The sequence below is a fragment of the Falco peregrinus genome, chromosome 5, assembly GCF_023634155.1.
Source record: "Falco peregrinus isolate bFalPer1 chromosome 5, bFalPer1.pri, whole genome shotgun sequence".
Lineage (NCBI taxonomy): Eukaryota > Metazoa > Chordata > Aves > Falconiformes > Falconidae > Falco > Falco peregrinus.
In genome coordinates this window covers 3,473,339-3,493,769 of record NC_073725.1, presented here as the reverse complement: position 1 = coordinate 3,493,769, position 20,431 = coordinate 3,473,339, and the positions used below count along the sequence as shown (strand labels likewise).

Genomic DNA, 20,431 nt, shown 5'->3' with positions numbered 1-20,431 from the left:
TAAGATCAGCTCCACTGGAATTGAAAGGAGCGTATTCGAGTATTGGCAAAATTTCTGCTAGTGTAACATCTTGATGAAAGACTCAATTTAAATGTGAGCTGATTGTCCCTTTAGTTATACGTTTAAAGGGAGATAAACAAAATTCACTTTGTGGAATTGTATACTTTAATTTGCTTGATTGCAAACCGGTATTATTGGTTAATTCACGCTAGATTTCCCAGCCGCCCGGATGAGTGAACAACACTGCCCTGTACAATTATGACAAACTCCATTAAGGTTTGTATTCAGCTGTTGTTACTTGTATGGCCCTAGTGGTTTGAATTCCATTTGCACCGTGAGGAAATTGCAAAACAAGCTGTGCATTTTTATGCTGATGGAAATGCTGAAAATAGACAGCAATAGCTTTTTAAAAGAGGAAGAGAAAAATAGGAAAGCAGAATGTGCCATCTTTTCACCCTGACTCACAGAAAGCCATTGTAATAAAACAGATTTATCCTTACTATGTAACGATTAAAGTAGTATTTCACATATGGGGAAGCAAGGCGCTTGTTCTTTATACTTACACCCTGTAACTTGCTTATTCAAGAATAGCTGAAGTGCCCCTGTCCACCCTGGTTTCACCTCGCCCCAGGTGGGTGCAGGGTGCGACAGCCCGTGTATGAAGGGCTGGGGGTCAGGGTGCAGACTTTGGGGTGCCTCTGCTGAGCTGCTCAGGACCCTGGGTAGGTCTCGCCACGTTTCTGTGCCTGGTCACCAGGCACCCCGGTGCTGGAGGTCTGGTCGGGCAGTCGTCTCCTTGGGATGTGAGCCCTCTTCTCTTAGGGGTTCATACTCACGCCTAGAAAAAGAGCCTTAGCATTGGTTGGGGCTCAGTATGGTGCTGTAGGACTGAAAATAAAATGGGACGCCTTCTAATTCTGGGTAGAGCAAGAGTGCCCGGTTCTTTTGTAGTCCCTCAGGGCTGCCTTAGCCGGGCCATCCATACACTGCTCTGCTCTTTGTGCACAATCTCCTAAACCTCTTTTCCCCCCAAATCAGGCTGCTTTGCAGATCCTGTAGGGTTCATATGCATGGATCTGTTTCAGTGGAATATTTTAGGTTGTTTCTTAGTGTCTGCTGTATAAACTTTAGCTGTGACACCTTTTGATTTAAATATTTTTCATTGTATCTGTGCTTTTGGCAGAAGTTTAAGGATAAAAATGAAGTCATTGGGGCTCTAAAGTTAAAACCCATGGAAGCAGGATCTGAATATTTTCAAGTTCCAGGTGTAGAAAGCAGTAGCTATTCATAACTGTCATGATGTCTTTTATCTCAGTTAACTTACAGTTTGACTTGGGTTAGTCTGACCTTGTAAAATGATCTACTTCTGGCTGTTGTATTATGCTAGGGCTGATAATATTTAAATCTTACAGTATACAGTTTTCTCTGATGAATTCCTTTTTCACAAGATATTTTCCTGGAGAGGACACAGCAGGCTAACTGATTAAAAGTCAATATATTTTTTTACAGTGTAAAAGAAAATATTCCGCTGATTGAGGGGGGAAAAAATCCCTTCAGTCTATATAAATACCAGTAGAGCTGTATTCATAGCATCACTAAGGACTTTTTGCATTCAGTTTTACAACTTAATTAACCCATTAAAGCTTAAAATGTCAGATGATTTCTAGTTTGCTTTTTTTAAAAAGACTGATTGTGAGGAATGCAACTTACTTCCTGTTCTCCTTCATTTGGGGGGAGTTGCCTTTCTTTCCTTGCTTTTTGAATCTCATACCTAAGTCTTTATATGACTAAGACACACATGGGCTACATGAGTTAGAGCAGTAAGGAAAGCAATAGTTCAGAGCCTCTCTGGCAGTCTTTTGTATGTGTGCTTCGTCATGATCCTTTGGTAGCTTCTCCTGCAGCTGGTCCTTCTGAGCATCTCTGCAGGCCTTGTGTCAGCATCATCACTGGGACTATGGAACAAGCAGCGCCAAACAAGGGGCAGTGGTTACTTGCAGTGATACCACTGGTGAAAGAAATGTATGTCAAACCATGCCCTTCATGATGCAGTGGACAGTATGCAGTCTGCAGGTCAGTACTGAGTAGTAGTGAACCAGAGGAAGTACGGCATTTTTGATTTAAAAAAAAACAAAAAAACACCAACAAATAAAAAATAACCCAACAGAAAATTGAGATCCAGACCACTTGTGAGCATTGAGAATTTATGATGTGGCTTGGGGGAGGGAGAACAGGTGTTTGGGTTTTGTTTATTTATTTTTTTTTAGGGTGATAAGCATTTAATTGTGGTTTTCTGGCCAAGTTCTGGCCAAGAGAGTTAGACCCAGTGATCCTAAAACACTTTGTAATTTGAGATGGATGTGGTAATCATTCGCTGTCGTAGACTGCTACTGCACACTGTTAAACAGATGCTCCATTTCATCCCATAGGTGAACGCACTTCAGTGATGCATGAATTGATCTTTAAAATATGGAAGGAAGGGGAGAAAAACAATGCACATGCATGGTTAGCTCTGAAAGTCACAAAGCTGTTGTTTACCGGATGGCTGGAGGAATGAGCTAAAAGAATCCCTTAGATCTGGTCTGGGTCCCAGCTTGCGTACAATCCAGTGCTTTGTTGCAGTCTGTCATTTTTGCAGTGCCTCGAGCCTCTTGGCAGCAAAAGTAAATGTGGGGGGGTGGGCTGTGAGTCTGCTGCTGAATCTGCGTTGCAGGATGAACCAAGATTTGTGGTGTCTGTTAAGGAAGGCCAAACTTACGGGAGATGCAAGTCCTAAAGAAACAAAACCAGAATCTAGTATTTAGCTGCCGAAGAAGAAAGGTGAGGACACAGTATATGCCAAGCTTAAGTGTGTTTTGGCTTAAGAAGGATAAGCTGTGAGATCTGTCCATGTTGGCACTGATTTGTGCATAGGAATTCTTTAAAGTAGTCTTCCTCTGCATTTTCTTGGAAAAAAAAGAAAGTTAAGAAACAAAATATAATAACCCTGCTAGATTTAGTCTTTATAAATACTTTTGAAAACTTAACCAGAATTTAACTTCTGTTCACAAAGAATGGTGTAATTGTGTAAAAAATGGACTTTGATACTTTAAAAACTTATACCATGCATACCATCTTAGAGCTATACTCAGTCAGCTGAAAGAGTGTTTACATATGATTAAAAGACCTAATTAAAAGATTAGATTCCACAGTATCTACATGTACGAAAGAGATTGATAAAACTGGTTAGCCTGTTAGAGCTTAGTAATTAATGAATTGTAATTGTCTTTGACAGCAATTGCTGGAACAAAATACATAAAATACAAAAGATAATAATGGTAGTTAAATGTATACCTCTTTATTTATAATTTTATTATTGTGTTGAAGGATGCAAAGAGGAACATTCAGCAGGTATTTAATTTCTTGTTTTATCTCGTTAAACAGACAGTCCCAAAACAAATGAGTTTCAGATTAGTTTTACCAAAGCTGTTTATCTAATTATGGCTTTCACTGCACTTGAATGAATGGCTGCAAATCAATAGGTCTCGCAGGTTGCCAGGACATGCATTAAAACTGGTGAGTCCCCAAGCTGAATAGCAGGAGTGTTGTTTCTTTTTTTGGTTTTTTGTTTTTTTGGTGGTTTTTTTTCCATTGAGATGTCTGTCCACAGTTTCTACCGTGTATGCATAAACTGAGAATTTATCTGAAGCTCTGCTTAAAATTCCCATTTTTGAGTTGATCATTTGCAATTCAATGTGGCAATAAATATTTACATTATACTGGTAGAGGTTTTATTAAAAAGCAAAACAATTATTTCAGAGTAAGCTAATGCAGATAAAAACCATGTTGTAGTGGGTCAAGATTATGGTTCACCTGGTCCTATCTCCGTAAGTTTTAAAGTTAACCTAACAGGTAATGATTTTATCCACAAATATAAATTTCTTGTGCTTTCAAGAGAGCGTGTGGGCCAGTGTTGTATAGTCTGCCTTCCACATTGTTGTTTTTTTTCTGGTTTCAAATAACCAGGGGAACTTTATATGGTGATTCTTGGGCGTTGTTACCATTAACCATTCTAGTTGCAGCTTTTCATGTCACACATATACAAATCCAGGCTTTTAATGAATCTGGCTAGTATTTTGGCTTCAGACTCACCTTGGAACTTACATTTACAGAGCTTGTGTGTGGGGTTTGGTGGTAATGACTTTACAGGGGAAGGAAAAATGTGTCTTGTTTTATTCTGTTGTTAATGAAGCATTTCATTTTGTTCAGTTTTGAATATTCCACCTTTAATTTCAGTGACCCTATCCCACCTTTAATTTCACCTGTAATAATTTTTCTTACCTTGTTTTGAACTCTGGTTCTGCAGTGTCACTTTGAACTTGTGATGGCTTGTGCTGAATGTAATATTCTAGGTGAGACTGCACTGCTGATATACATAGATTGTGCAGTTTCCTCCCTCACTCCATCACACAGGCTTTTCATCCAACAATTTGCTATTGTTTTAGAGTTCCTGGTGACACAGATCAGTTCTTGACGGAAATGTCTTCACAGCCATTCAGGTTGCTTTCTTTAAGCTGATATAGTTAATTTACAACCATGTAAGTTGTCAGTTTTTTTTTTTTTCCTTCCATGGGTGTTACTTTGAATTTGATGTGGATAAACATAATTTAACACGGAGTTGTCCACTCACCTACCTTGACTAGGTTCATCTGAAGTTGTTTATAGACTTCTGATTGTGACCAACCAAAATCGCATATGCTTTGTTTTGTTAAACATCATTTAGCCTAGAATATAACATTGGGGCATGTGGGCATCTTGGTATTTTCCTGTTCTTAATGAAAACAGCCTCTTTAATCCCATTCTTGTCCTTTATTACTTTGCTATTGCTTGATCAACTACAATGTTTTGTCTCTCCAGGAAAGACTGCTTTAGCTTCTTTTGAGGAGTTTTGTGTGTTAGGGTGTCTATACTACCTCTGAAGTTGGAGGTACAACTGTGGAGTATCACTGTCTAGATGGTCTCTGAACATATAAGAAAACCAGCTAGTATCATGTCAGCCTTGACCTTGTTACAACATGGTGTGTCGAAGGCTCTCCTGTTCTGGTAAGGAATGTAAGAGTATTCATGACTGGTGAAGCTCCTGTTCAGTGGGTGGACAGGCAACTGTTCGGAAGGCTCTATACTGACTAGTGATCAACAACTCTGTCAAATAATCTCTGAGCATGGCTCTGCAAGAGCTATGCTACTATCAGGATTTTCTTTTAAAACTTCAGTGACAGAGTCGAGAATACAATGTTAAGAAGCAGCTACCTCTCCAATACATCAGAGTGAGCAGGGAGGGGAAAAACACGTTTTGTTCCTTTTTGTTTGTTTTCTGTTTTTCTGCTTAGACAACTTTATGGCAAAACTGCTGCTAGGAACAAAACTATATAACAGGTAAATCAGCAAAGATTTTTGAAGAATGTCACATTACAGACAGCTGTTCCCTAATCTTCTAAAGCCCTTTGTTAAAAACAGAGGCACAAAATGTTCCTGTAGTGGACTTTGTTATTTAAGCACAAAGTGTAGCTAACAGAGCAACACTGCAATTAAATCAAAGCTATGGTCTTATTAAAAACAATGGAAACTTACTGTCTTTGAGAATCTATTTATTGTGGCTGTAGAAAAGGACCTGCTTCTGTTGCTTATTAGTAGCAAAACATGTTACAGGACAGTTTATGGCAGGATGGTGGGAGTGGATAAGGAAACATTACATAAATTAAAAAATTCCAAAGAAGCTATCCAGAGACAATAATAATTTATTTTTATAAACTTGAGTTAAAAACTGTCCTGTCACTGAAATAATGGTAAATTCTGTGAGACTTCCAGACCAAGAATCCTGATTTTTAATTTTTTTATTTGAGTTAACCAAGAAAACAGACTGAATCTTCATCCCTTGCTTTAGCAGTTCTTGGTTATCTGACTTTCAGAAACAAAGCTAAATACTGAGGGTCTGTGAGTCATCATCTTTTCAGCCTGAGCCAACTCCAGTATCAGTATGTGTTTGTTTGTTTCTTTATACCATGACTTTTTCCCTCCTAACTTAGTCATTGTTATCTCTTGGCACAAGTGGAGAAGTTAAAAATGTCAACAAGCATGAGGCACGCTAAAAACATGCAAACAAACCTCCTGTGTAATCTTCCAAACCCCAGAGTGTTCCCGTTCCCATTACTCTGTTGTTCATGAACCCATCTGATCTTTTGATTGTATCCTGGTGGAAGGAGCAGGGAGGTGAATTCCAAAGCAAGGCTTTATGGACCGGGAACAGTGTCCTAGAGGCCCTCTCCCGTTAACTTCTGCTCGTGTGTCCAATGCCCACAGCAGATGTTACAGCATTGCACAGAGAAAAGGCAACAAATAGATTAGAGGTGAAAAAACTTTTGTTAACTTTTTCTAATCTTTTTGCAAGCTTTGCTTTTTGAAGAAGTCTATATGTGTGTATCTGCATACCAAGAAGGTGCTGAAACTCTGTTTAATTTTGCTACAGTTATTTTTTGGCTCTTGAGAGGTGATCAAATCGATACGTTATCCCATAGGCTTAGGCTGGCATAGGTGAAAAGCCACGTGGTTTGTGGTGGTGATTCCACTGAGACAACAACTGGTTTGAAGTCATCTCTCAAAAGCTGGTGTGGGAAAGGATGGAGTAGTAGGCAAGTTGATTGGGGTGAAAATCAACTGGTTTTTGAAGACAGTGTATCTCAAAATGAAGTTCTCTTACACTAAGTGGTGATTTGCCATCAATCTGCTCTAGTGCCAGAGTTTAACCAATGGCTTGGGTCTCCTTGCTGCAGAATGAGCGATTGAGCTGGATGGACTTTTGCGATTGTCATGGCAAAGGGGCTGGAAGAGTCTGAACAGGTATTACCTGCTTTGGTAGGGCATGCAGGCTGGGCCAGGCTTCCTTGGTAAAGTGATGAGGGCAGACTGAGCATCACAGCAGACTGTTAGGATGTCACTGATGTCCTGCTTTTTGTTAATGTTTATAGAAACATATACAGAGCATCTCTGCTAGTCTCTGACAGATCAGTCACTGCGGTGGGGAATACTGCAGTATATTAATCTTCGGGACCATTTTGCTTCCCTGATTTCAGTCTAAATTCTGTAACAAATTAGCATCTTCTATGGGCATGTTGCTTGAACCAACTTTTAAAGACAGCAGTTCTCCATCTTCCCCCTTCTCTTCTGTCTCCCACCTCCTGCTTTGCATAGGTCAGAAAACATTTACTGACTTAAAATGATATTTATTACTGACTTTTAAATCTGGGAGGGCTGGTAACCAGGATACAGTGGGCAAGTGGAAGGAGCATAACAGAATATTGAAGTGATCAATGTTGCAAGCATTGGCTATGATGCAGAATATTAAAGAGGAAGAGAGTTAATTCTATTTGTCCCTTGAAGGGAAAAAATGTGGTCAGTCTTCACCTCTGGTGCTTTTATTTCCATGGGACAAAGCACCCCTTCAAGAATCTTTGGGTGAAGACGATCTGGTGAAGCAGAGGAAGGTGGCTCGGTTCTCTGTTCCTGCCTTACATGGATATGTAAAGGAGGACCCTGGGAAAGCCTTGCACAGTGCTTTTTGTGGTACGGCAAGGAAGATGCAGCTCCAAGTAGCACAGGGAATGCGTGAGCTGCTGCTTAGTCTGCTGGCCAGGAGTTCCTCAAATGTACTTTTTCCTAACACTGGCTGCCAGTGTGATGGTCTTCGGGTGGTGGAAATGTGACCCTGTAGAAAGGCGGTGATGTGTGAGTCCTTTCCTCTGATTGTACTGTGGCACCAGCAGACCATTCTGCTGGCTCTTTGAGGTTGCTTTGTTCAGGATACACTCAGCTATACTTTGGCTGTGAGTAATGCAGAGGCTATTCTACTTTTCTTTTATACGTCCTGATTCACAGAACTGATAAGCATGCTTATGTTCACATTGTGTCCTTTTGCTTCTCTCTTATGTGTTCTAATGAGTATTTCTTTAAAATTAGCTATAGTGCTACCACTGCTGTCTTCAGTGAGGGGTGAGGTACTCGTCTGGGTTTATTTCAGATTCTGCAGATGTGGGCTGTAGTTACTGCCTCATGTACGTATTGAAACAGCCTTAAAAAAAGTCATCCCCAACTTTAAAACCAAAAGACCTCAGTTTTAAAATAAAAGCTTATAAACAGTTGAATAGGATAGATGCTTCATAGGGTTTCACTAGACTGTGCCAACTACAGTTAAACCCTTACCGTGATCTTCTGATACATATTTTCTGGACTATCCCCATATCAGGTGGATGGTGAGACAACCCTCAAACAGTTCCTCTGGAGGAGTAATCTTCCTTACAGCACCTGATGTACAGAGAGCTTGTTAAAATCATAGCAAGTTCATTCTCAGTGTCAAGAGATACATCTTATGCAGGCATATATGTTCAACTTCATAATATACAATTCACCTCAGATCCCTGCACTGCTGTAATACTATGGACTTCTTTTTTTCCACTGCACACATTTTGCATGCTAATTTAGACTAGTGCTTCTTTGTGTGTGTGTGTGCATATGCCTTTGAATATGGGAATAAGATTAACTAGGATATAGACATCATATGGTGGGACTTCTGTTGGGATGCAAAACTAGATAATAGTTGCAAATGCAATTAAAGGTTAATTCATTCAGATAATTTAATCGGATGTAAAACCAGAAAAGCCTTCTAATCCTTTGACTCAAAATGTGATTGGTTTTTTTTTCCTGTTGAAAGAATAGTACCTGCCTTGTAAAGGAAAAAGGAACTGTGCCTTTTTAACTCTTTAAAGGCCTCCTGATGCATACAAGGAACAAAACTTTATGCTTTAAATGCCATGTCAACTTTTGCTGGAGTTTTTTTTTTTTTCTGAGGGCTGGGAAATTATAAGGATTAGTGACCTCACGTGGGACAAGAGACTGATGTGGGACAAATTGAAGGAAGGTTTGTTGTTTGTTTATTTAGTTAGGCTGCCTAAAATAGTTTTTTTCATATATACTTTCTTCACAAAAGATTTAGTGCAACACAGCTTAATACTTCCTTTTTCTATGAATTTGCATGGGTTATCATCACAGAGAGTATTAATCTCACGAGAGTAGCTTGTAAAATTTTGTGGCTTTTTGCTTAAAATGAGTTTGCACATCTGTATTCTAAGCCTGAGGGGAGGTGCAGGAATCACCTGTGCAGGCCATGTCTTATCTCGCCCATGTTATCTGAAAAATAAATGATGAATGCAGAGCATCCTTGTAAGGACCAGTTCTATTAATGACATTTTCAAATTTCTCTTGTTGGAGCGAAGTCCTACCCTTCAAAACTGAAGACCAACATGAGAAAACTCCCTGGAACCAGCTGGAAAATTTCAAGAGATAAAGAAACCCCCAGCCCTCACACAGAGGGATCAAACATCCACAGCAGTAGGAATAAGGACATGTAGAGTTAACCGAGTTAAGTGAGTAAATTTACAGCATGTAAATTCAGAATAATGCAGCATTGTGACATATCTGTGTACTTTAGTGATATCAAATGTGTACAAATGTTTGTTAGATGAACAAAGAATGAAAGTAAAGATATATATCAGAAGAAAGGCAGGTAATATATTTAAGGGTAAAGAATATCAGTAAGGAAATCTGCCTCTTCAGGGTGCAAGTCTTGCCTAACTTCAAAGACTGTGTTCTTCTTTTCTTGAACATGAAGGAGGTTCCTATCTAAAGCTGGCTGAACTCTTTCTCTGACCTTGGGGGTGCTGAGCACATCTTTTACTTTCTGAACAGCTTAATGTGCATAAGATATGTCATTTATATTATTTGGTTATGTTCTTATTGTACTAAGTCAAACTTTTATGTGTTCGGTACTTGGCACTTGAGCTGTTTTTCCACGTCCAAAGATTTACAAGGCTCATCTGTGTCTTGCATCTGTGATACTTTCTGGTTCTGTAACTTCTCAGTCTAGTGAAGGCTAAATTTACCTAAGCTGCTTTTAGTGGTTGGTTGTATATGCCAAACTCCTGTCTGTGTTCTAATCCTATTTCATATCTAACGGTTATTGCACACTGCTTCCCATGTTACTCTGTGTGCTAAGTGATCAGGATTGAATGATAGGCATGCGGTGGTTTCTGGCACACTGGTAGAGACTTTTGAACTGCCTTGTTTTCAATTCCCTCCTCAACTCAAAGGTAACAAACCTCTCTTTGGACGTGGAGTGCACTTTAGTTTTCATTTGTTCCTGATTCGACAGCCAGACCAAAGGTTTTCAAGCACACAAAAAGAAAGATGTTATCAGGCTTAGTGTGATCCCATTCTGCAGAGTGTTTGAAGGTGCCCGTAGCAGAGCTCCAAGTAGTGCTGAGGCTCTGCTGAGGGCAGGTCAGGAGTTTCTGGATCTACTTTGCCAAGAAATTGCTTGTGCAATCCAAGGGAACGCGCTCTTTTCTTTGCTTGCCTGTTGAGTGCTTTTTAAGCTCTCTGTGCACTGAGGCCTCGACTGCTTCATGAAACTAAAACAGTTAAACTTTTAATAGTTTTTCTACAGAAAAGTAAATGACAGCTGTTCTTCTGGAGTGGTTAAGAACTCCCACTATCCAGTCCATAGTAGGTTGGCACTGCCTTGTGCCAAGAGCTACTGTCAGTGAAATTTATATTGTCCCCAAGAGGTCACGTAACGGAGTGCTGCCAATACAAACAGCAGCGCTGCAGATTCTCAAACTGGTAAGGTTGTAATACAAGCTTCTTTAACCAGAGCTTGTTCACCCAGCTTGGAGACTGCTCCCACACTTTGAAAACCCTGGAACAACAAAAGTTGCCAGGTTCATTCATGATTTATTAATGAATTTATCATATTTTATATGATATTTCATGTTTTAAATGTCCTATAGATATTTGAACTTGGAATGGGGCTATCCTGGCTACGTGGCAGAGAACTTGGGTGCTTATAGCCCTTAGCTGGTAGCTGATTTTTACCTGTAGACCTCAAAGCACTTCGCAGAGCCGTCATGGTCATTCCCATCGCGTGGGAAGGGAAACGACTTGCTGAAGGTTGCGACCACACCAGATTTAGGAGTAAAGTTGAGGTACAAAATCTGTGCTTTGTCCAGTAGGTCAGTTGGTCTCTGCAAAATCAGAAAATCAGTTTCTCAGAAACAGAGTAAAGAATTTCAATGTCTTGTACCTGAAAGGAATAATTGTGGTCTACTTCTAGGAATAAGGTTTGGAAAATTACTGGGTGACCCACCTTTTCTGCCGGCAGTGGTAAAAGTGGAGTTATCTGACAGCAGGGACATTAAAAACATACCTTTGCATGCTTGTAAAGCAATTCATGGACTGTTTGTGAGCAGCTCATGCAAAAAAACCCCAACCAAACAAAAATCCAACCGAAAAAAACCAACAAACTAAAAAACGGTTGCCAGAAACATAGGCATTTTTCAAATAGTAAACTAAACTGATGCAATTTACTGTGAGGTATTTTCATAAATCGTAATCAAAGCACTGAATTTTAACTTTGTCTTTTTGTACTTGAAACATTAAATATACTGTAGGTATCAAAACCTATAAAATGTGTTCTTTATTTGCAAATGTCTTCTGAATAAATTAAGATTTTAATAGATTTTCTTATTCAATAATATGTAATTTATATTGACAATGTTAGCTGTATATTGTCAGCATCGTTCGTAGCTGATCTGAATATTTGCTGATATTTGTAGTTTTGTTTCTGCATCTGATTCACTAACATAGCTGCAGCAATACTGGATATTTTTTTTCCTTCTGCTGCTTGTTAACGATTCTTGTGGCAGAGGTGAGCATCTTTGCAGCGGGGTCAGTTCACAGGAAGGCTCCTGCGCCTGTACTAGGGGAAATAAAGGACCTAACCATGCTGATTTTGCCTGGGAGGGAGCATTTGAACTTACATCTACATGATGGCTGGTTGGTAGTGACAGGTGACATGCATCATTTGTTTCATTGATTGTCTGCTTTAAAATTTTTATGATGTTTAATCTTTGAAGAATGTGGCTTCCTGAAGGCTGAGTTCTGGCACCAGTATTAACTGGTAATAATATGGCAGTAATATTGACAGCAGAGGTACATCTGCTCCTCAGCAGCTGAGACCTGGCACATCGGGTAGTGTGATGGGGAGGAGTTTTGGTGAAAGGCTAACTTGGAAATATGTGATTTTAAGAGCCTTTTTTAAACACAGGGTGCATCTAGAAAAGTGTTTCTGGTTGCTCTGCAGATCCACAGACTTTCTCTGCCATGCTTGATGCAGCTGGTAGGAAGAGCAGAATAAAATTGTGTCTGGGAGTGATGGAGCAGGAGAGAATTACAGAATACTTTGGGTTCGAAGGGACCTCCCAGAGGTTGTCCGGTCCAGCCCCTGGTCTGAGCAGGGCTAACTTCAAAGCCAGAGCAGTTGTGCAGGGCCTTGTCTGGTCAAGCTATGAAAACTCCAGGAAGGAGACTGCACAGCCTGGGCATTAGTTCTTGTGTCTGACACATGATTTTCTCATTGAATTTCTTTTTACTAATGCATGCTTGTGAGTCAGGCTGCCCGGCTTGCAGAATGTCTTTGCCAAGTTGATGTGCCATGCTGATTTCTTTTTTTTTTTGGAATGTGTCATGAGAAGGTATTTAGCTGGCAACGAAAGAAATGTGCCAACAGAGGTACTTTGAAAAGCTTTTAAGTATGCAGACAATCCATATTTTCCTACTTCTGACTTCTCTTTTTACTGTTTTGTTGATGTCTTCATTTAGATCTATCTGAAAAGAATTGGTAACCTGTCACTGGAACATCTTTTAAATTATAGTGTGAAATATCCAGTGTGCATTCTTTTGGAAGTTTCAAATAATGCATTATTAACTTATAATTTGCATCATTAGAAATATTAATTGTTGCCTAAAACATTGTACACTAAAAAAACACACCCATCTGCTCCTGTGTGCTACCCTCCAGATGAAAACTAAACCAGATGCTGATGGGCAGGAACATGATGGTAGATTACAAAGACCATAATCTATTTATTAGATGCTGAGATTGAAAGAGAAATAAATGCAGCAATATTGCTGATTTTTTTGTGGTGGGAGTCTGTATAGTGCCTATTTTGTACTGAAAAAAAGTGAGGATGCTGCTTCCCTGTGAAATGTTGCTGACAGCCAGGAAGAGTGAAGTGCACTAGGAAGCTTTTAAGGTAGCATTAGAAAAGGTACGGCTGAAATGCCAAGCTAGAGCACAAATGCTGCCATAAAGTTAAGTTAATGAAGGAGCATGAATAGTCAATTAAATGTACTCTGCATATTTTAATGTTATGTAAAGCATGATAAAAAGCAGTAAAATTCTGATTCTTCTTTTCATAGTTAATGAACTTTCATTGCAAGCATTGTATTAACATATAGGTTGAAAATGTCCATAATGTTTTATAAGAAAGAGAAGATAAAAATTGTTTAAGCTCTGTTTCTACATTGCACACTACAGCTGTAGCCCATGCAGATTACAGTTGATCTATGGAGTTAATTGATGTACTTATGTGAACATGAAGGTGGGAGGTGAAGTTCCCCATTACTGACACCTTTGAATTTTGTCTTGCCAGTTTTTGTGGGCATAGTTAACTTCCTTTTTATGTTGACAGAGCAGAGACATTGAGGATTTATTAGGCGTGTTTTATGCCATCATTCCTTGGATAGTTTTAATTTAACATAAACAAGTGCTTCCTCTGAGCACAGCTGTCCCTTCCTGCCGCCCTCCATGTCCCACTGCTTTTGCCTGTGCCCCTGCCACCCATCTTGCTAGCGATCATGTTTGCATGGCTCCCCAGTGACCTGGTGGAGGGAAATAACCTGGGTTAAAATAAGTCATTATTTAACAAGCCAGTTTGAAGCTACCAGTCCTTCAGCTCGATTCAGGATATCGCTTCACAGACATGCATGGAAGCACGAAGCAAAAGACTGGTGGGGATGGGAAGATGAAGCAGGAGATGGAGAAAGGACATGACCTGCTTGTCAGCAGCCATGTTTTATGGTCCTTCACTGTGGTGGAAATGCACCATTAGCAAGAGTGTAGCTGTTTCTTTTTTTTTTTTTTTCAGGAATATAAAGTTTCTCTAACCCAGGCATCCCCCTCTGCCAGTTCACCACTCCTCTCTTTCACAGAATAACAGAACGGTTGGGGTTGGAAGGGACCTCTGGAGATCATCTAGTCCAAGCCCCTGCTAAAGCAGGCTCACCCAGAGCAGGTTGCACAGCCGTGTCCAGGCGAGTTTTGAATGTCTCCAGAGGAGATGCCACAACCTCTCCAGGCAGCCTGTGCCAGTTCTCTGTCATTGTCAGAGTAAAGATGTTCCTCATATTCAGATGGAACATCTCATGTTGCAGTTTATGCCCATTGCCCCTTGTCCTGTCACTGATCCCATCCTCTTGACACTCACCCTTAAGATAACTGATTACATTGATGAGATCCCCCCTCAGCCTTCTCCTCTCCAGCTACACAGCCCCAGCTCTGCCAGCCTCTCCTCACCAGGGAGGTGCTCCAGGCCCCTCACCAGCTCCGCAGCCCCCGCTGGGCCCTCCCCAGCAGCTCCCCGTCTCCCGTGACTGGGGAGCCCAGCGCTGGGCCCAGCACTCCCGATGGGCCTCACCAGCCCGAGCAGAGGGGCAGGATCAGCTCCCTGCACCCGCTGGCCACGCTGCCCCTAACGCGCCCCAGGCTCCCACCCGCCTTCTCGGCCACAGGGCCACCGCTGGCCCGCGGGCAACCGGCTGTCCCCCAGCACCGCCCGGCCCTTCCCCGCAGAGCTGCCCCCCAGCAGCCCACCCGCAGCCTGTGCCGGTGCAGGGGCTGTCCCTCCCCAGGGCAGGACCCCGCGCTGGCCCCTGTGGGACCCCATGAGGTCCCCTCCCCCCGGCTCTCCAGCCTGCCCAGGCCTCGCCGAGGGCAGCACGGCCTGCTGGTGTCCCGGCGGTTCCTCCCAGTGTGTGCCATCGGGAGACCTGCCGAGGCTGCGCTCCGTCCCCTCAGGTCACCGATGACCCAGCTGAACAGGACGGGACCCAGCGCTGACCTGGGGCACAGCGCTGGCTACGGGCCCCCGGCTGGGCTCTGCGCCGCTGGTCGCAGCCCCTGAGCTCTGCCCTCAGCCCGCGCTCAGCCCATCACTGCCCACCCGCCTGACCCACGCTCCTGAGCTTGCCCGGGGGCTCTGGTGGGGGACGGTGTCAAGAGCCTGGCTGAGGTCAAGGTAGGCACCATCCACCGCTCCCCTCATCGACCCAGCCAGTCATTCCGCCGTAGGAGGCTGTCAGGTTGCCAGGCATGGCTTCCCCTTGGTCAATCCACGTTGACTGTTCCTGGTGACCTTCTTTTTCTCCACGTGCTTGGAGCTGACCTCCAGGATGAGCTGTTCCATCACCTTTCCAGGGATGGAGGTGAGGCTGACCAGCCCATAGTTTCCTGGGTTCTCCTTCTTGCCCTTTTTGTAGACTGGAGTAACATCAGCTTTCTCTCAAACTGAGTTGTCTTTTGTGTCAGGATGTCACAGTTTTGCTTGAGGGGCAAGATACAGACAGAGGAGGTTTGGGCCTGTGGTATTGTGTTCCTGAAGCTGGATTTATCCAGGGATTTTCTACCAGGGTGTTTCTTTGGTAGGTCTGGGGAAGAGGGAGGAGAGCAACCAGCCAGTCCTGTCATATTGTCTTCTCTGATACTGTTTTCTATACTTACCTTCTTTTGGGTAAAGAAAAGGGCATTGCAAACAAAATTTGCTCTTGTGCACTAAATTACCCTTCTTGCCAGGCTATGGAGACTTTAATATTATGCCAGGTTAACTAAGAGGGTTTTTTGAAGCATAAACCCATTCATCCGTATTTAGTTTGGTAGGTACTGGAAAATACAGAAATGCTTCTAAATGCATTGCTTTCCTGACCGTCATTGTCTCAGAAATAATTGTTTAAACCTAAAGAGCACTGCTTGTTGTTAAAGCAGCCATTTTCTTTGCAGATCCCTTTCTGTTTTGGGAGAGGTAAGAATGAACCATGAGTTGTGGGTATCCCTTTTTGAAACTAACTTATTTTGCAGGTTCTTTTTATACAAAGAACAGGCAGGAATACACTCTTCAGTTTCCTTCCGTAATGACCCATTTGGGTTTCTCCAGAGGGCTTTGCAGGCTCACCTGAGAACCCTACGCTGCAAGCTCTGCTGAATGCAGGTTTCTCTTTTTACAGCTTTTTGACCTTTTTGTGCTACACCTAAGTATACGACATTTAAGATGATCAGGGAAAAATCTTTCCTTTATAAAGAAGATTATTTATAAATGATTCTTTATAATAGTTTTATATTGAATCCTAAATAAATATTAATGGAGAGAACTGTTCCACTGGTTGTTCTTTGTTATCCATGATTTCTGACAGCAGATTTCAAGAGGAGCAGTGGGAGAAGGTTGGTTGTTATGAATATTATTTGGCAGAAAGTCAGGCGTATTCTATGGTTTCATATGAATGATATCTGCTGAAAGTCAGCTAGCTTTCCAACCAACTCTGCTTGCTGTGCCTTAGCAACCATGAGGAAAAATCTGCTGCCACATGGAAACGGATTTGGATTCATGACAACACTCCCTATATCCAGCCGCCCTGAAATGCTACAATGGCAGCATTTCACCTACTAAACACGGCACCCATGTCTTATTTCTGCTTAAACCTTCTATAATACAAAATGCAAAAATTTGAAGGTAGCAAAGTGATAAGCCAAACTGTTCAGTAATTTTCTCTCCCTTCCCCCGCTCCTTGCTGGGCATGAGTAAGCACTGGGAATAAATGAGCATTTACTCCTGCAGAAATTGCTGCCTTCTTGTGTTTCAGGTTGAGGAGGGTGTGCTGGACAGGTATAGCCCAGGTTTGTTGCAGGATTCGTGTTCAGATCGGGGCTGGAGTGGAAACTCTCTTAATTGTTGTTGCTGCTTGCTTTCAGCAACTCTGGCAAATCTTTCTGAAGAAAAAACCCACAGGGTTCCATCAGTCTAACAGTTGCAGTAGTTTCTGTTACAGCATTATCATTGTCATGGTTTGTAATGAGAGAAAGAAATCTGTCTAGGACAAAAATAATTACTTTTTGATTTCTGCATGGAGCGGGACAGAAGCCTGAGGGAAATTAAGTAAATACCTCTGGTGGATTTTTTTAATTTTTCCTGAGCCACTGTATCGTTAGTGTTGAGTGATCAGTAAAGAGAGAAAAGCACAAATGGATGATTGTTTTTGAGAGTGAATTTGGATTCAGCTGTATTTGTGATCCTTTTCCGTACTCTGTCTCTCATGGTTGGAACGTGAGAAGTTTCCAACATGAATACTGGTGAAAGTGTGTTTTGGGCTTGGGTGCTTAAATGCTTGTTGGAAAGCTGTCTGAATATATAATTTCCTTTGTGGTCACATTAGCCAATTTAGGATTCAGGTGTTGAGTAGTTACAGAAATCCCCCTGTCGGGGAATAGAAATGATCTCATTACCAGGTAGTCTGTGCTACACGATGTGCATTTCAAAATGAGATGATTTTTTTTCAGGCTATTTATATTTAGGGAATAAGCCCTGACAGAGCACAACACTGAAGCATTTGCTTAATTTAAGTATACTGAGTAATCCAATTTGGAATGCACAAGTACTATGCTGAATTCTTTAGGGGCACAGTGATAGTGCCCTGAAACTATGAACAGTTGTTTTTTCATGTATTTGTACACAAAAATGTTCCTAGAACTGTTCAGCAGCATAGAGCCGATCATGGTCAAGTTTGCAAATCAAGCCTTGATCAAACAGAGAAATATTGGTGACTGTGTTGTAAACTGAAAACAGGTAAATTTTCATGACATTATGCTCAATTTTTGGTAATGCAACCAGTTAAAAACCTGATTATTTGAAAAACTTGGAGGGGAATCTTAAACAATTTACTGGGGTGCAGGAAGAGCCCTGATCCTGCCTTTTCTTGTTCCTTTTAGTTTTAACGTAAATCCCACTGTAAAAGATTTAGAAAAAGGAATACTCTTGATTAATAAAAAAAATTTTTCACTTCCCTATTTTTAACACATTTTGACTTCTTTTTTTCTTGCTAACTGCACAGGCATATGATAAGCTCTTAGAAGAAAGGCAAAACATTTGCATCCCATATTTGAAATTATTACTGTCCTACAATTTCTATGGCCTCTTCTTTAGTGTCGAAGTGTAACTTCTAGCATAGACAGGTTGCTGACTGCTACCACTGTACTAAAAACCCACCTGAGGAAAGCACTTGAATTGGAGCTCCAAGCACTCTTGCTTTATTTCTTTCTGAGCATGATGGTGATTAAATTGCTAGCAGATGTATGGAGTGTTGCTGATGCTACTGTGACTGCAGTGCTGGCAATGGCAGAAATATCAACAGTTGTTGGAACAGCTTGGGCAGGAGGCAAAGCATGAGAAACTAGTGGACAAGTCATCCTCAGAAGTTGGGATGAGGCCAAAGGAAAATCCCAGACCTAAAAACAATGAGAAAATTCAAATATATCTCCAAAAGGTATGATTGAAAACATGCTCCATAGTATCTTCAGCTCCTGACTAGAACATTAACCAGGTTGTAGTAAATGCATAGGGAGTTGCTGCGGTGGAGCCAGTTCAGTACTCTGCTGAGTAAAGAATTAAGTCAGCATCTCACAGTAAGATACAAATTGATCTTTCTAAAGGAGACCAAAAAGTGCCTGTATTAGTACACTTTGCTTTGTTGTCTGGCAATTTCTTTCCAAACCTTTCAAAAATCTGTTTATGCTCAGATATTGGAATATTACCATCAATATCTTTGCATGCTTAGCTTTAAATAATGGCAGAGGTTCTCAACTTGTTTAAAAATGCTTGTCCAGTTGAAGCAATACTAATGTAAACCCAGATACAGACCTTGCATGGTAGTATCAGTCATTGAATTAGCTACTGCTTTTAAAAATCTAGCTGGATTATTTGATTCTTTAGCTAATAATTCCATGAGCTGGAATTGTTAGCCAAAGAGTGGCTGGTATGGACTGTAAAGGAGTATTTCTTTCTGTTTTCCTGGTTGTTTTAAATTACTTGCTGGTCACTTCATTCTGATCCTTCCATTCTTTTAGCACCATTGCTCTGCTCCCTGGGTTTATAGTGGTTTTAAATACCACACTAAACTCCTTTATAATATTTCCCAGTTTCAGACTAAATTATCTGTGACGTATTCAGATTTGAATCCTAGCAGACCTATTCCAAAACCACTTCCTGGGCCACCTGTTCCAGCTGTCCTCTCCTGTCACATGCAAGTTGTGTCCCCAAGCTAGGATGCTGTCCGTGTGCCACATTCATACTTCACACTCCTGATTGCCCAGCCCAAGACACCAGCTCCTTGCTTCTTTGTTCCTGCATCACCAGCAGGGAAGCTGAGGCTACCTGTGCACACCTGCTCATGTACAATAGGAAAGCCCTTCTGGAGGACACCCAGAGTTCTGGATCTGCTCCACATATGGTCTCCTATCCCAGGACCATAAGTGCTACCACATGCCCATCTCCTTCCTGACACATGGTTTGGCAAAGCTTCTCCTCAAGCTGGTGAAGAGGCACAGGGAGATGCTGGTGTGGCAGCGCCTTGAAAACAGCACTTGGTGTGGGCAGCAATAGCTATTCCAAGGTAGTTTTCGTAAGAGATGGGTTTTTTGCTTGGTGACTAATTAATTTGCTTTAAAAGCACATTTTGGCTCATCCTGACGAGTATTTTTTGCAAATGTATTTTAAATTGGTGTGTGCTTCTCAAAATAATTTTGGAGGAGCAGCCTGTATTTACTAATACCTTTAGCTTCCCCCTACACAAGGGCCCAAAGGTTGGGGTATTCAAAAATATTGACATACCTACCTTGGTAGCTAGGATGTATAATCCTAAAATTTTTTGTCAATTTCAGCCTAACTGCAGTGTTTCAGCATTACACAGGCTGCACTACCATCAACAGGAAAGATTATTTTCTACTTCTACTTTTATTTTCTCCTATGCAATTTCCATATTCTTATGTTTGTAGAAATTTTGGGGGTGTAGATTCCTGTGTGGCAGGCTCAATGTACTCTTCTGGGCTCTCCAATGTTTAATGCTTGCTCCAGGCTGATGTGCCACTGACAGAAGCCGTTGTACTGTCTTCCCTCCTCCCATTCCAGGGCTGTGAATTCCTCCCTCTCCCCTGCACCAGAGCTAGCCCTGTGTGGTCTGAAGGATAAAGTTGAAGCTTTTTTTTTTCTCTCAGCTACTTTTCAGCCTCATTCACCTTTTGCAGACTCCTTGCAATTTCTTCCTAATATGTAATCTAAATCTATCCTCTTTCAGTTTAAAACCTTTACCCCTTGCACTATCACTACACTCCCTTATAAATGTTCCTCCCCATCTTTCCTTCAGGCCCCCTTTAGGTACTGGACGGCTGCTATAAGGTCTCCCC

The 20,431-nt window shown here is 41.5% G+C and overlaps 1 protein-coding gene across 2 annotated transcripts in view; it reads left to right on the top strand.

Moving 5' to 3' along the window:
* Positions 1 to 20,431, top strand: part of RAPGEF5 (Rap guanine nucleotide exchange factor 5) — a 162,213-nt gene that overhangs the window by 6,992 nt on the left and 134,790 nt on the right. The window lies entirely within an intron of this gene.